We start from the raw sequence: 15,323 nt of genomic DNA, 5'->3' as shown, positions 1-15,323 counted from the left end.
ATATTGCTCTTTTTGTCTCTGTGACTTCTTTTATCTGTCTCATCTTCTCTGTTCCCCTCTTTACTGGTTAGATTATAGTATTAGCCTTCCAGGGGTTTCCTTGCTTTTATATTTTTCTTGGAATTCATTGAATATACCACTGCCAGGTTATCTTCCTGAAACAGAGCACTAGCCATGGCTATCAGTTATGCTCAGAGCTCAACTTAGATGTCACATCCTTTAAAGCCTTTCCCAGAGTCTCCAGGTAGAGATAGATACTCGTTTTTATATTTTTCTATAGCATTTCATATACAGTTCATTTTGGTGTTTATCATATTGTCCTAGAATTGGGTGAGCATGCCCTCAAGATTATGTATTTCTTAAAAGAATATAAATACTGTATGATTCCTTTTATATGAAGTTCAGAAATAGGCAAAAGTAATCTGTGGTGTCAGACTTCAGGATAGTGATTACCTTTGGCGGAGGGGGCTGATAGTGACTAGATATGAGCACAAGGGGGCTTCTGGAATTCTGATAACATTCTGTTCTTGATCTGTATTCTGTTTATACTGGTGTACTTTTGATTTGTGTACTTTTCTGTATGTATGTTATAATTCAATAAAAATTTTAAATAAATGCTAAATGAAAATAGCATGGAAATACAGAATAGGGACTGTGTCTATTTAACTTTATATCCCGATGCCTGGCACCTAGCAAGCTCACATAACAGATTGTGAGTGAATGAACAGAATGAAAATTTCTTCTCAAAAAAACTTTGATTTTTCTTTCCACTGGTAGTTAAGTTATAGTCTCAACGTTTTTAGCCTGATATCCATTACCACCCATGACTTGGCCCAACCTACTTCTCTAACCTTGTTAACCCTGAGGCTATATTGTATGGTCAGAAGAAGTTGGGCCTTGGAATCAGCCAGAGACTGATGTTGAAATATGGCTTCACCACTTACTAGCTGTGTTACCTTAGGCATAAACAAGTTATCCAGTCTCTTAGAAACTTAGTTTTCTCATTTCTAAATAGGATATCATTTTCTTCCATGATGGGATATAGGTTAAATAAGATAATATATGTAGAACAGGGCCTGGCATATTGATAGCATTCAGTAAATGTTAATTTTCTTTTCTTTCCAACACATACCTTCTTTTTTCTCTTTTTCATATTTTTGCTCATCCTGTATCATTTGCCTTGAATGAATTTTCTTCCCTTCAGTTTCCACATATCTAAATATTACTTATCCTCAGTATCAAGCTCAGATACCACTTCTTTCACAGAACCTTCCCTGATTCCCTTCCAAGCTAGCACCTTGAAAGCTGGAAATATTTTCCTCTCTCAAATTCTTACATTTCATCTGTGTCTCTTATGATACATGCATATTAGTCACTCACTCTAACCTTTAGGAGTTGCTGAAGGGCTGCTCTCTCACTCCAGGCCCAAAGAATAGATAGGCGCTCTAATTGGGCTGTAATGCTAGAGGCAGGATCCCTGTCAGTTGGAATAAACCAGGGCATGAGAAGGCAGGTTGAGAAAACTTCTTAGAGCCTTTGATATTCTTTTTAGTACCTCATCTTGGGAGAAATTCCTCTGTCCTGTCAAGGATGTGGAACAAGGGATCAAATTGCAAACTGCTTGACCTGTTTTTTGAATTGGTCTAGGTCTCTCTCCTGGCTCATGGAAGTTGAGTGCTTCCCTTTCTCCCCACCATGATTCCCTGTTACCCTGTCAGAAATGCCTACTAAGGATGGGTCTCCCTTAGGTCCTTTTCTCCCCCTTCTAACATTAGCTAGCTTCATATAACTCAGTGCCTCATACCAGATATTCTTGAGTATATGGAGGATACTATATGTTGGCTATGGACATATTTTGAAAAGCTTATAGAAACAGATCCTACACCAGGAGAATTGTCTAGATTTGGGTTTACAACTGAAGGAGATATTTGATCAATATTAAGCCAGTTAGAATATAGTCTCCTTATAGTACAGAAGGTTCACTTTCCCCATGAAATTTAAAATTTTTGATTCCCATTAGAGAATCCTTAGCATATGGGCCCTTGGCTTCCTCGGGTTATAGAAACTGGGGCAAGGCCAATGAATTTTATGGATTGGACTGGGATATGTATAAGCAGACACTAGTTCAGGATCAGCCTTAGTCCTAAATCTGGGAGCTGTGACTTTTGACCAGTTTTATGTGAGAGGAGGGGTAACTTGCAGACTGCTTTGATCATGAGTTTTTAATCATTTGACTTTGGGATGGAAATGGGGCCATAGCCTTTAGAGGTACAGGCTAGAAACGTAACTGAATAACCGGGCAGTCCTGAGGACTTTATCAGCTCTTTATGTTCAAGTTTTTGCTAATAGGGGTGGTGCTTGACCTGATTGTAGGACTGAAATTTGTCAGCAATTTGAGTCTCCTTAGGCCTACCTTGCAGCTTGTCAGGTCTGATTTAGGCTGTGTAGCAGCTATGTCTTAGCACATCAGTAAAGTCAGCCATCTCTGCCAGGCTCATCACTCCCCTAGGGTGGCATGTTCCTGAGGGAGGAAGGAGAATCATCTTCCATTGCCCATCATTCTCTGCTGCATATACTTTTTGAGTAGTTTATGGAGGGCATAATTCTACAGGGGAAAAAAAGATTTTTCTCATCCACCAGAACAAATCATTTTCCTCATGAAATAGGTCCCAGCTATGTGACCACATGTCAGCCTCTTCATGTTGCTTCTGGCTTCACTTAGTGGTAGGGAAGGAAAAGAGTCAAAGCTCACTCCTACATAAGTGGACTTGGGTTCCACCTATCATTTCCACCCCTATGTGTCATTGTCAACATTGGGAGATAAGGTAGGCACCTACTGGTCCTAACCCAGCCACTCTCTAGCAGTGACACCTGAAAAGGCAGGCCAGGTGCGGAGCAGGCACATTCTTTGCTTCCGGAACAGTTGTTTCTGGTCCCAGGGAGACTTTGTACGAGAGGGAAAATTGTGGTTGGTGAGTTCCTCCTCCAGTATCCTTGTGACACCACTCAAATCTTTAGCTGAGGATGAATTCTGTGCGCCAGGTGGTCTGACTAACCCATCCATTCGGTTCCCCTTTAGAGCTCCTGCAGCTCTGAACCTTCCCACAACTCTGTGTGAGTGTCAGTGTCTCATATTGAATTTCCATCTTGACTCATCTGTCTCTAGGCAAAGATCCTTGAAAAGATTTAAATTGGGAACCAGACCTTGAGATGCCTGTTCGGAGCATTTCACAGCTTCTGGATAAATGCTTTTTCCTTCTTAACCCAATCTGTCCTTCCAGTTCTGCCCAGCTACTGGTTTGAGGAAGCTTCCCAAGTGAGGTGGGTGCTTGTGCTATTTCTTACCTCAAAAAAAGCACCCCCATCCTTTTAGCCTGCCCAGGATTCCCAAGAGCCAGATCCGCTGTGACCAGGGGGCTGCATTGTCGCTCACACAGTTCAGGAAACATAAATCGTGTGTCTATCCCAAAAGGCTAGTCCACTGAGGAGGTCTGATAGTCCTATGGTCATAGGATGTCTGCTCCTCTGTGGGCCCTGTTGAATGGTGGCAGAAGGAGTCGTACTTGTTTACCAGAGCTTACACTGACTGCTATTCCCACTTTCCCACTTATTCTCCTTTTTGCTTTTGCTGAAATATGGGAAGGTGGAAATATACAAAGATAATTTATGGTCAAAGTCATGACTATAACTAGAGAGAGAAGATTTATTGTGCCTCATGTCCTAACCTAAACACATCTTTTGCTGCCTGAGCCTTTGTTTGTCTGGAAACCCCAAGCTGCTTAGAAGATGTCTGGGGAGGCAGATGAACAAGACAGGGTCACATTAGCCTCTGGTATAGCATCTAGAGGCCTCAGCCAGGTCCTGGAGCCACTGGCGATGAGGCAGAAAGAATTAGTTTTTTGGGGGGCATTGTCCTAGCTCTGAGGATCTTCCCCAGTCTTAAGGTTTAAACTTCTCCTCAGTCTAGGAAGCCCAGATGCAAATCTAGTAATGACAACCCTCTGTTCTGGGCTCTTTATGAGTGGCTGCAGGATTGAGGAGGGAATTCTGATTTAATCAGTCTTCCCTACATTTCTTGTTTTAAACCCTTTACCTTTTTCTCCAGGCTGAAGTATGGGAAGCTCCACAATAAATTGGCTGTGACTTCCACAGAAATTTGACAGTTTTCAAGGTTTCTTTTTTCCTTTCTGTATTTAGATGTGGCTGAAGTTGCACTGTCAATCCTTATCTCTTCTGTCATCCAGCCAACTCCTGACTGGGTTAGGAGGTATTTGCTCTGCTGTCAGCGTTGGCTGTATAATGAGGTCGATAGTTAAGAAATGTGTTGTTAGCATGTCTTGGAATCTAAATTTTCTTCCCTGGTTGAGGGGGAAGCGATGTTATTGGAAGAAGGCAGTAGGGAGGCAAATGTTGGCTCTGGAATAAACGCTTTCTCCTCAGGATCTTGGCTAAGCCAAGGAAATCATTCTTAATTTAAAAGCTTGTTTTATCTACCATATAGGGCTGCCTGTTCTGCAGTGACAGATTCTAGGGTGGCCCCCATAGACTGACTACCTAATTCCTGGATAATAGGGCTGTGCTCTGTTGTGGATTGTTATGAGGAATGTTGCAGGGCAGCAGAAGTAGCAAGACTGGAGAGCCTAGTTTGGGTGAATCAAACTTGCCCATCTGCGGGTTGCCTCAGAAAGAGTGGATCTTTTCTCATTACGACAGGCTCAGAGGAGGTAGACTAGACTAGGAGTGCTTCACTGGTTGGTTATTGGCTGATTGGAACTCTATACTGAGAATTTTTAAGTTCTCTGGCCTCAAACTGTGTTTCTCCTCTTCTGTGGTTGCAGATCAGAAAGGGTTGTCATGTATGTCATATATGTGGCTTATGTTTGTGGCTTATGTTCAGCATCATGTTGCAGTGAACACCTTGAGTGCTCTTTGAAGATAAGGACATTCAATTTTCTGATGAATACTAACCAGAATTGTTGAATTATTAGGAATTAGGGCCACGTGAGAGCCACCAGACTAGCAAGTCTCTAGGGAGTCAAGGATGCTACTGGCAAAGGACTGGGAAATTTGGGATCGTGATACCAGGGCAGCCGTGGGCAAACTACGGCCCGTTTGAAATGAATAAAACTAAAAAAAAAAAGACCGTACCCTTTTATGTAATGATGTTTACTTTGAATTTATATTAGTTCACACAAACACTCCATCCATGCTTTTGTCCCGGCCCTCCGGTCCAGTTTAAGAACCCATTGTGGCCCTCGAGTCAAAAAGTTGGCCCACCCCTGTACCAGGGCCTTGAACCTTAGACAGCTTTTGGTCAGTATGATATCACTTTAGGTTGCTTGGTTCCTAATTCTGGATTCTAAAACAGTCTGTGGTCGTGACTTTCGCAGTAGAGGGTCCATCTCAGCCCACCCAGTGTCACCTACTTTTCTCTAATCATCACCTTGGCATAGCCTAGAGACATTCTTGTTTTCTAGTTGCTTCTCTTGCTGTGGCTGCTCAGGAAGAACTGGACTAGGTATCTAGTCTGAGAACATGATTCTATTTGACGTTAACTGCACTTGGGTACTTTACCTATTCACCAAATGCAGACAGCAGATTATATTCATACAAAAATAAACAAACAAAACAAAAACCTTCCAATCAAACAATAAAACCTAGAGCTTGTCTCAGCAGAAGGGAAAACTCCCTTTGTATTATGCTCCGCAGCTTCTTGCTATGTTCTGTCTTTCCTCTGAAACTGGGAGCTCCTCAGAGTATAGGCCTCCTTCTGTGTCTTTATATCCTATAGCCCAGACATGAGAGAGGTGAATAGGCAGGGGAGAAGAAAGGAGGGGGGAGAAAAATGAAGGGAAGAAATGGGGGAGGGGAGAGAGTAAGATCTATATTTAGCGAGAGGGAGAGACACTCACACAGGGTGCGTGAGTGAGCTTGCTGGTGAGGTCTGTGTGTGTGTGAGTGTGCTGGGGAAGGGGGTGTGTGCTCCAGGAATGTGTGAGGAGGGCTGGTGCCCTATGGGAGGTTGCAGGCAGGAAGCAGCTGGAGAGGAGGAGGAGCAGCAGCAGGAGCAGGGGAGCTGCCCTGCTTTCTGTCTCAGTCTCAAAGCCCGGAATTGATTGAGTTAGAATTCCACATCCAGTTGAAGTTTGGCTGCTATTGCTGAAGCAGGCTGGTCGTCAGAATCCCCCTCAGCGGAGAGGTGTGGACCAGATTGGATTCCTAGATTTGTAGTCAGCAAGATTCTGCCCAGCCTTTCAATGAGAGGATTTCTCTGCTGGGCATTGTTCCTATCGTCAACTTTGCACTGTGGAGCCAGCCAGCTGGGTGCAACTGAGAATAACAGCTCCTTGGCTCTGTTTGTCGGTTGGGCAAACAGCCGTGCTGTGGCTTAGAAAGTTCATCCTGTGGCTTCTCTGTCAAACCAAGGAGTACTTCTGAATGGATTTCCTCTTACGGACAGCACTTGCATTCTAAAACTTGAGTATTTGTGGTTTTAATGTGTTGGTTTTTAAAATTTCCTTAACTCTTCTTTTGGTTGCAACAGCAAGGTAAGTGGTATCAAGTGTATGACTGACTCTGAATGATAAGCAGGGACAAAAGCAAAGCATTTGTGGGTGGGATAAGGAACAGCTACATTAATTATATAACTGAGCCAACTTGCCGGTGGGAGGTCATTATAATGAGTGAGAAATAGCATATTCAGCACTGAGGATAGAATCTTCACGTGTGCATGTTTATGTGCTGATAATCTGACCATCCATTCTTCCTTGGTACTCTTCTATACGTATATAAATAACCCATCTACCCCTCTGGATGTATGCATACGCGTATACAGATAATCTGTTTCTCCCTCTTGATACGTTCATATGTTTATAGCTAATCTGTTCATTCCTCTCTGTGTGTATATACATATAGACAACTCATTCATTCATCTTATATGAATATACACAAGCCATCTCTCCTTCCATGTGCATACACATATAGATAGCTGTCTCTTTATCTTATGCATGTTTGCACATAGTAACTTTCCTATTCTTGTGTATATTTCCTGTGCCTGTGTATATTTAAAACCTTTCCGTTTTCTGTATGCTGTCCTCCTGTCAAATGTATTAATTTTTTCCTTTCATGTGTGCATATGCCATATAAACAGAAAAGTCATCTTGAGTGTTTTTAGTCTTGAGTGTGTGTACACTTGCATAATAGATAATCTGTCCATTTGTGTCATGAATATGTGGTGAAAAGAGCACTAACTTTATAGACTGAAGACCCATTTTAAATCCTAGTCAAAGTGACCTTTTCTCTCCCACCTCACAGGGTTGTTGTGATGATAAAATAGGAACCATATAAACTGTAATACTAAACAAATATAATTCTACTATTGTTATGTGTCCCTCTAGTGTGAATTGTGTAGGATAGCACACCTTTGACCCAGCTCCATTGAGATTATGCTCTTATCTGTGAGACTAGGGGTAGCTTCTGTTGAAGTAATTAGGTTTATCCTATGGTTTTGCCCAGAGAATTGGGAAGAAGGAAGCTACAAAGTGTCTAGAAAGGGTCAGGTTGAGAGAGAGAAAAGGTCTCATCCTCTGCAGGTTGGGGTTTTAACATTTCATTCTTTGTGGCTTTGAAAAGGATTGAACCTGTCACAAAATGGAAATAAGCTGCTTCTAGCTGGTATCAAAGTGATCAGGTAAAAGGAGGAGTGAAAGAACAGAGCATTCTGCTGCCCCTGTGACGAGTCTGCTCTTTGCAGTGAGCATCTGCTGTCAGGTTTTTGAAGGCTCTCCAGAGTGTACTCTGCCCCATCCTTCTCGACCTGTGCTGTTCAACATGGTAGCTGTTGGCCACATGTGACTGTTGAATACTTGTAGGGTGGCTAATCTAAATTGACATGTGCTGTATATGTAAGATACATACCAGACTTCAAGGACTCAGTGTGAAAAAAGGAATGCAAATATCAAAATTAAGAAAAATGCTTTGATAGCCAAACAAAACTATTACTCCATAGGCTATATCACAATGTAGTATTCTCCTCCTAGCTGGTTTGGCTCAGTAGATTAGAGCATCGGCCTGAGGACTGAAAGGTCCTGGGTTTGATTCCAGTCAAGGGCACATGCCAGGGTTGCAGGCTCAATCCCCAGTAGGAGGCGTGCAGGAAGCAGCCAATCAATGATTCTCTCTCATCATTGATGTTTCTATCTCTCTCTCCCTTCCTCTCTGAAATCAATAAAAAATATATTTTAAAAAAACAACAACAATGTAGTATTCTCTAAAGGACTCTTCTAACATTTTCTAATTTTGTGTTTTGGTTCCTTTTACTCAGTGGCAAGATTTTTTTGTTGGTTTGTTTTGAGTATCCTATGTGCCAGGCACTGTTTTGGGTGCTAGGAAAATAGCAGTGAATAAAACAGAATGCCTGCTCTCATTCTAGGATGGAGAGGTGGGGGAGAGACCATGAATAAACAAGCAAACAAATATATGATCAATCAGGTGGTAATGAGGTAATAAGTTCTATGAAGAAACTATTGCAGAGTAAGGTGATAGATAATGTAGGATTTTTTTTGTGGGGGGTGGGGGCTGGTTCCTGCTCATGTGGTTTCTTCAGTCTGTTCACAAGAGCCATGAGGTAATAAGGAAAAAAGAGAGTGTGATAAGTGCTTAAGAAAATACTATTTTGACACATGTTAAAGATAGTAAGGCAGACTTTATTCAGGGGGATTACTACATTAGGGTATTGTAATAGAGCACAGAGATTGAGCCTAACTCTGAATACAAGGAAAAGTGGAAATTTATAGCCAAGAACAGGGGTGAGAGTAAGTGGAGACTCTGAGAATAGGAGAGTCTGGCTAAACTTATTTGACAGGATTTTTTGCTGGAGGTTGGCTAGGGTGGGAGATAAGGAATTTGGTCAGATATCAAAGGTGGGGAGTTTTCACTAAACTGACCGAGGAAGATTCTTGCTAAAATTGGACTAAACAGAGCCCAAGGACAGGGGCCTGGTTAGAAAGGGGACTCAGCAACCTGACTCGTTTGGTCAAAGGAGAGTCTTTGTCATGAGTATCAGAGTCTGGGTGCGTGTGTATTTATGGTTTGTTATACTCTTTGGTATAATAAACCTTGGTGCTGCTGAAAGGGAGGCCTGGGCAGGCCACAGACTCCCCAGTTCTCCTAACTAACTGTCACTCAGTCTTCATTCTGAGGTCCTCATATGCCAACTCCCTGAAGTCTGCCTCCTCTCTCGTGCTACTGAACATTACTCAAGGTTCTCTCTTGGATACAATGCTTGAGGTTTTCTTTCCTTTACAGTGTCTAACTTTTGGCCTATAAAGGGGGTTCCTCCTAAAGCTGGTGAGGAGGGATGATAAATCCTAGGAGCTACCATCCTTTGACCTTGCTCTGCATTTGATCGAGGGCAGTGATGGCGAACCTTTTGAGTTCGGCGTGTCAGCATTTTGAAAAACCCTAACTTAACTCTGGTGCCGTGTCACATATAGAAATTTTTTGATATTTGCAACCATAGTAAAACAAAGATTTATATTTTTGATATTTATTTTACATATTTAAATGCCATTTAACAAAGAAAAATCAACCAAAAAAATGAGTTCACGTGTCACCTCTGACATGCGTGTCATAGGTTCGCCATCACTGATCTAGGGCATTCTTTTATTCCATTTGATTAACCTCATGCTTCATACCTTGTGACCCTGATAATTTTTTCTGACAATATTCTCTGTAAGCATTGACTTTTTCTCAAAGGTTAGCATCCATTCCCATGGACCCCTACCTGCTGTGGCCCTAGAAATCCGTTCCTCCCCTTGGCCCTGGTCTAATAGCACATTTTGTTAGAATGTTGTCCCAATAGGCCAAGGTTGTGGGTTTGATCCCTAGTTAGGGCACATATAATAATCAATCAATGAACGCATAAGTAAAAATTTAAAAATTAATTTCTTCTACTATATTAGCCATATAACATAATTGGTAAATGGCCTGGGGATATATGACCCCTGGGGAGTAAGGGGGCTCAGAGCCTTCAGAGCTTCACACAAAGTGAGAGGCTGCTTGATATGCACAGAGTCCTGGCTGTTCCCAGTGGTTCCCCAGTAGTTTTCTCCAAGCCAGGATTTGGGTCAGAAGCAATTTTACAAGGAATATTCACATTTTAATCACATTTATTTGATAAGTCAGAAAGTAGTAAAAGAAGCAGCTCTTTCAGAAAACTGAAGGGCGTTTGCTCCTTGACTTTGAGTAGGCTGAAGCTGATGCAGTGAGCTTTAAGGGGTTTACTCCTTCCCATGGTACTTAGCGTTCTATCATTGAAGCTTTACTTCTTTTGATTAATTCATTTTGTTTTTAAAATATATATTTATTTATATTGCTTTCAGAGAGGAAAGGAGAGGGAGAGAGAGATAGAAACATCAATGATGAGAGAAAGTCATTGATTAGCTGCCTCCTTGCACACCCCACACTGGGAATCGAGCCCATAACCCGGCATGTGCCCTGACCAGGAATTGAACTGTGATCTCCTGTTCATAGGCTGACACTCAACTACTGAGCCACGCTAGCCGGCCTCATTTTGTTTTGATGTGTTCCCTTTTCAAACACAGATATTCCTTGAAAGGTGTGCTTTATTTTTCTTAGCCTTAGACATTCCTTAGGGAAAGATTGCAGAAAGGTATTATATTTGAGAGTATATGTGTAAGATTTGGAGAGTGGATAGGCCAACAGGATAGAGCAGAGTGATAGCACTGGATAGGTAATAGAGGAAACTAAGGGCCAGGTTTGAACTGGTTGGACCCCAAGGCTTCCTTATCCCATAAGCTCAAATATTACTTGTCTGTGGCCTTCCCTGTCCTTCCCTGTCCAGGTTTTACTGGGCCTCTCTCTGCCTTCACATTATTCATCCCTATAACTACATGCTTTTATTTACTTTTTTACACATTCTATTATAACATGTATCACTTTATTTTGTGATTGTCTATATGCCTATCTCTTGCTCCAAACCTTAATATATTAGAGAACAAGAACTATGCCTTATATCCCTGGCACATAGCTTAGTGCCTGGCACATTGATTGAATTGAATTAGAGATCAAATTGTCCTTCTCTTCCTTTGGCCCCTGTTATTTCATTCCTATGGACAGTAGTAGCAAAGAGAGGATGGGGAAGGAGATGGCCTTGAATTAGGCCTCCTGACCCTGAGGCTTGCCCCTTCAGTCCATCTGGGCTTTTGGTATCCTATTGGGTTCTGAGCAGAGTGGTTGATCCTCTGGGCATCACATTGGGCTCTGTCCCCTGCTTCAGAACTTAAATATCTGAATAACTGAGTGGATTTTGTGCCTTTAGGAAACCTGTATCCCCAGGAGGTGGTTTGCTTTTTTTAAAAAATTTCTTTATTGATTAAGGTTCAGGAGGTGATTTTTAAGTTCAGAGTTCATCCAGGCACAGTGACTACCAACGCAAAAGAAGTTGTGAAGGGTTTTGTTTGTTTGTTTAATATGGAAGCAAAGTTCTTTGTTTGGGGCTGGGAGAAGTTGCTATGGCAGCTGTAGTTGGAAATTTCCTATTTGTCAGTAACATAGGAAACCAAGCAGCTTTGCCTTCAGTTCTTTAGGAGGCCATAGGAAAGGGCTCTGAATACATGGCTGTGCCATTTGCCCCTGTGTGGCTGGCCAGCAAGTACTGTAGGCACTGAACTCTTGGAGGGCTCACCTGGCAAGATGTGCAGGAAGTTAGGCCAAGACTATCTATTCTAGAGTACTGATCTGAGGGGCAGGAGCAGATAGGCCCAAAGTTAACCTGGCCTGCACGGAAGCAATAGCAGGCGAGTCAGCTTCATTTTTGTTCCTGAGAAAATGCCTCATCTGGATGAAAGTGAGGCTGACTTGGAGGACCTGGAAATGAGTTCTGGGCCTTACAAGCATTAGAAAGGAAAAGCTTGCTTCCTGTAGCCATTGTCCCTTACTCATACTTTCAGTTTGCCTGAGGGAGGATGGCAAACCTCTTGTCACCGGAATGTTTTGCTCCTCCTTTTTCTTATCTTAAAGGCAAAAAAAAAAAAAACTTCTAGAAGGAAGCAAGACTACCAAAGGATGTCACTCTAATGGTCGGATTCCAGGCACTGCTGTAGATTGTTATTATAAGTGACTGGGAAAGGTAGGGGGCTGGGTCTGGAATAGAAGTCATGGTTCACTCTAATTATACTATTTAGATGGTTGCATGCTTGGCTTAGATATTAGTTTCACTGCTTCTTTGTCTCAGGGACTTGCCATGTCAGTAATAATAACACTGCAGTTCTTTATTGTTTACCAATTACCAGCTTCACATTTTAGCTTTATAACATTCCTACTTTCCCCTTTACAGATAACGAATCTAAGACACAGATAGGTCAAATGTTTAATCAAAGGTCACTGGTGAAGGAAGACCCAAACTTAAGTCTTCTGATTCTCAGTCTAGTAGCACTTGCTCATGGCATCATGTGGTTATGCACAGAGCTTTCATCTTGGTTCAGTAAGCAATCTTTCTCCTTGAGATAAACTTGAAAGGCTAATTACCAGCTCCAGCCCTTCTAGGGCCAGGGTGCTAATACCTTGCACAGTTGGGGAGAAAAGAAAGGAGTGGCTTTAGAAATGTAAATTTTGTACCTGTTGGAGGAGAAAAGGAGTAATTTTACAAGTCAGTACTAGAATTGAGGACTTTGCTGCTTAGGCAGCTGGACACTAAGCCCAAGACCCAGGAGTTCTTGTGAATATGGAGCATCTCCTCTCTCACACACAGACTAGATTGAGTTGGCCAGATTAGGGGTCTGGCTGACTCAGACCCTTGAGACGTTGGAGTAAAGCAATAATGCCTGCAAAGCAACTATTAGCTTGGCAGGTGTGGCCCAGTGGATGAGCAATCCACTCAGGAACCAGGAGGTCATGTTCGATTCTTGGTTGGGGCACATGTCTGGGTTATGGGCGTGATCCCCAGTAGGGGGCATGCAGGAGGCAGCCAATCAATGATTCTCTCTCACCATTGATGTTTCTATCTCTTTCTCTCTCTCCCTTTCTCTCTGAAATAAATAAAAATATATTTTAAAAAATTAAAAAGCCCTACCCGGTTTGGCTCAGTGGTTAGAGCATCTGCCTGCAGACCAAAAGGTCCCGGATTCGATTCCGGTCAAGGACACATACCTTGGTTGCAGGCTCCTCCCTGGCCCGAGCCAAGGTCCGGGCTCATGCAGGAGGCAACCGATCAATGTGTTTCTCTCACATCAATGTTTCTCTCTGTCTTTCCCTCTTTCTCCTACTCTCCCTAAAAATCAATGGAAAAATATCCTCGGGTGGGGATTAACCAAAATAAATAAGTAAGTAAAAAGAAAGGCAATAATTAGGTCTTTCAAATGCCTTAGCAGTGGTTCTCAACCTTCTGGCCCTTTAAATACAGTTCCTCATGTTGTGACCCAACCATAAAATTATTTTCGTTGCTACTTCATAACTGTAATGTTACTATTGTTATGAATGGTAATGTAAATATCTGATATGCAGGATGGTCTTAGGCGACCCCTGTGAAAGGGTCGTTCGACCACCAAAGGGGTCTCGACCCACAGGTTGAGAACCGCTGCCTTAGAGGCTGGGTAGAGTTCTTAGATGGGGAATTCCTAGATGAAGTAGAGTTTTTAGGTGAGCTAGAAAGGGAAGAAATGAAATGGGAATTAATCTAGTTTCTGTTTCTTGATTCTTGGCCTAGTTATTTCCAGTAAAAAGAGTCAGCTTCATCTTTATCCCAAATCTTGTGACTCATCCTTCTGGTTCTTCCTAGTCTGGGAGGCACAGTGCTTTTAACTTTTAGGCCCATAGACCATAGATGGCTGCCTTTCCTGAAAATGAATTGCAGTGGGAACTGCAAGTTTGTTTTCTTTTCTTTTTTTTAATTCTTACCCAAGGATATTTTTTTCACTGATTTTTCAGAGAGTGGAAGGGAGAGAGAGAGGAAGAGAGAGAGAGAAAGAGAAAGAGAGAGATTATTGGTTGCCCTCTGCTCACACCTTGACTTGGGCTGGGATCGAACCTGCAATGAGGTACATGCCCTTGACTGGGAATCGAACCCACAACCCTTTGGTCCAAGGGCCTGCACTCTAACCACTGAGCAAATCTGGCCAGGGCAGTCAGTTTGTTTTTTCACATGCTGTTTTCCATTTTGGGGGTTAACTTGAGTACTGGAAAAAGAATAGGAGGCAAGGGTTTAAAAGATTTAGAAATCCCGATCAAATCTAGAAATTGGGGAAACTATCTCTGGTTTTACCCTTCCCAGGATGACCCAGCAGAGCCAGAGTATTGGCAGTTCCATGTCTGCCTGGGCTCTCTGCTTTCCCCTTTGTACTTTCCACTCAGCTCCTTCCCTATATTGTACATTTCCAGTAAAAAGAGAATGGATGCCCACCTCACATAAGGCAATAGTCAATTTCAGCCTCTGTAGTACAGGTGCCAATAGCTTAGGTTGTAGGGGCAAGACTGGTGGCAGGACAGTCTTTTTGGAGAACAGCAAAGCACTGTGGAGCCCTCTGTGATATAATCAACTCTCCACCTGCCCTTCACAGGCCAATCAGAGTGCTAAACCAACCCTCTTGTTACTCAAGAAAATCACTTCCCCTGGTGTTCTAAAGAAGGCATTAGACCAGATGCTCTGTGGGCCAGGCGAGCCAAACCTGTGTATTGATTAGGCTGCACCAAGCCCTTAGAGACTATTAAATGGAGTTCAGAACTCCAGCTAAGCTTGAGCCTCTTTCATCCCCACCTGTGAGCCCATCATATATGTGCCTTTGGCCATCTGGCCCTCTAATCCAAACATGCTAAATGCCTCCTGAGTCTGGATAGTAAGTATGCCCACACTGTGCTACCTTATTCTAGAACTAGGTATAGAAAACATTTTTTCCCTTCCAAGTTTTAAATACTTGCCACAGTCCTTTCTCCAGTGAAGGGTTGCTGTCACTTTGTGCTATAAGTTCTTGTGAATATAGAGCATCAGCACGGGCAGGAGTGAACCTTGAGTAGCTGAGCCTTCACCAGAACAACCAACTAAGAAAAAAGAAAAATAACATTCTACATCTTGTCTTTGTCATTCATTCACTGTGTATGTGACTTGAGCTTTGGTAGTTAAGCATCTATTTGTTCATTCCTGAGCCAGACCCTTGTGTTGAATTTTATAAAGATTCAGTTACTCATTGACCTCACCCCCACCTACTTCCCAGGAGTTTGTCTCAATCCTTGTGCCTTTGGGTACTTACACAAGGGCTTGATTCAGTTTTATATCAATACTCTGATAAAAAGCCAAGGAAAGAGAACTG

At 42.5% G+C, this 15,323-nt stretch overlaps 1 protein-coding gene across 10 annotated transcripts in view; it reads left to right on the top strand.

The window, feature by feature from the left end:
• The window catches only part of UNC13B (unc-13 homolog B), a 138,484-nt gene that overhangs the window by 80,396 nt on the left and 42,765 nt on the right, over positions 1–15,323 (top strand). For 3 of the 10 annotated variants that reach the window (XM_070431275.1, XM_070431272.1, XM_070431270.1), the window contains exon 1: positions 6,215–6,548. The exons of 5 other annotated variants lie outside the window; for them this stretch is intronic. The gene's annotated coding sequence lies outside the window, so the exon portion shown is untranslated. Of the gene's footprint in view, positions 1–6,214; positions 6,549–15,323 lie in introns of those variants that run through there. 2 more of the 10 variants (XM_070431273.1, XM_070431271.1) reach the window with 1 other exon arrangement.

Source organism: Myotis yumanensis, unplaced genomic scaffold, assembly GCF_028538775.1.
Source record: "Myotis yumanensis isolate MYYU_CA2020_CCGP unplaced genomic scaffold, mMyoYum1.0.hap1 SCAF_12, whole genome shotgun sequence".
Lineage (NCBI taxonomy): Eukaryota > Metazoa > Chordata > Mammalia > Chiroptera > Vespertilionidae > Myotis > Myotis yumanensis.
This window is presented reverse-complemented; position numbering and strand designations above follow the sequence as displayed.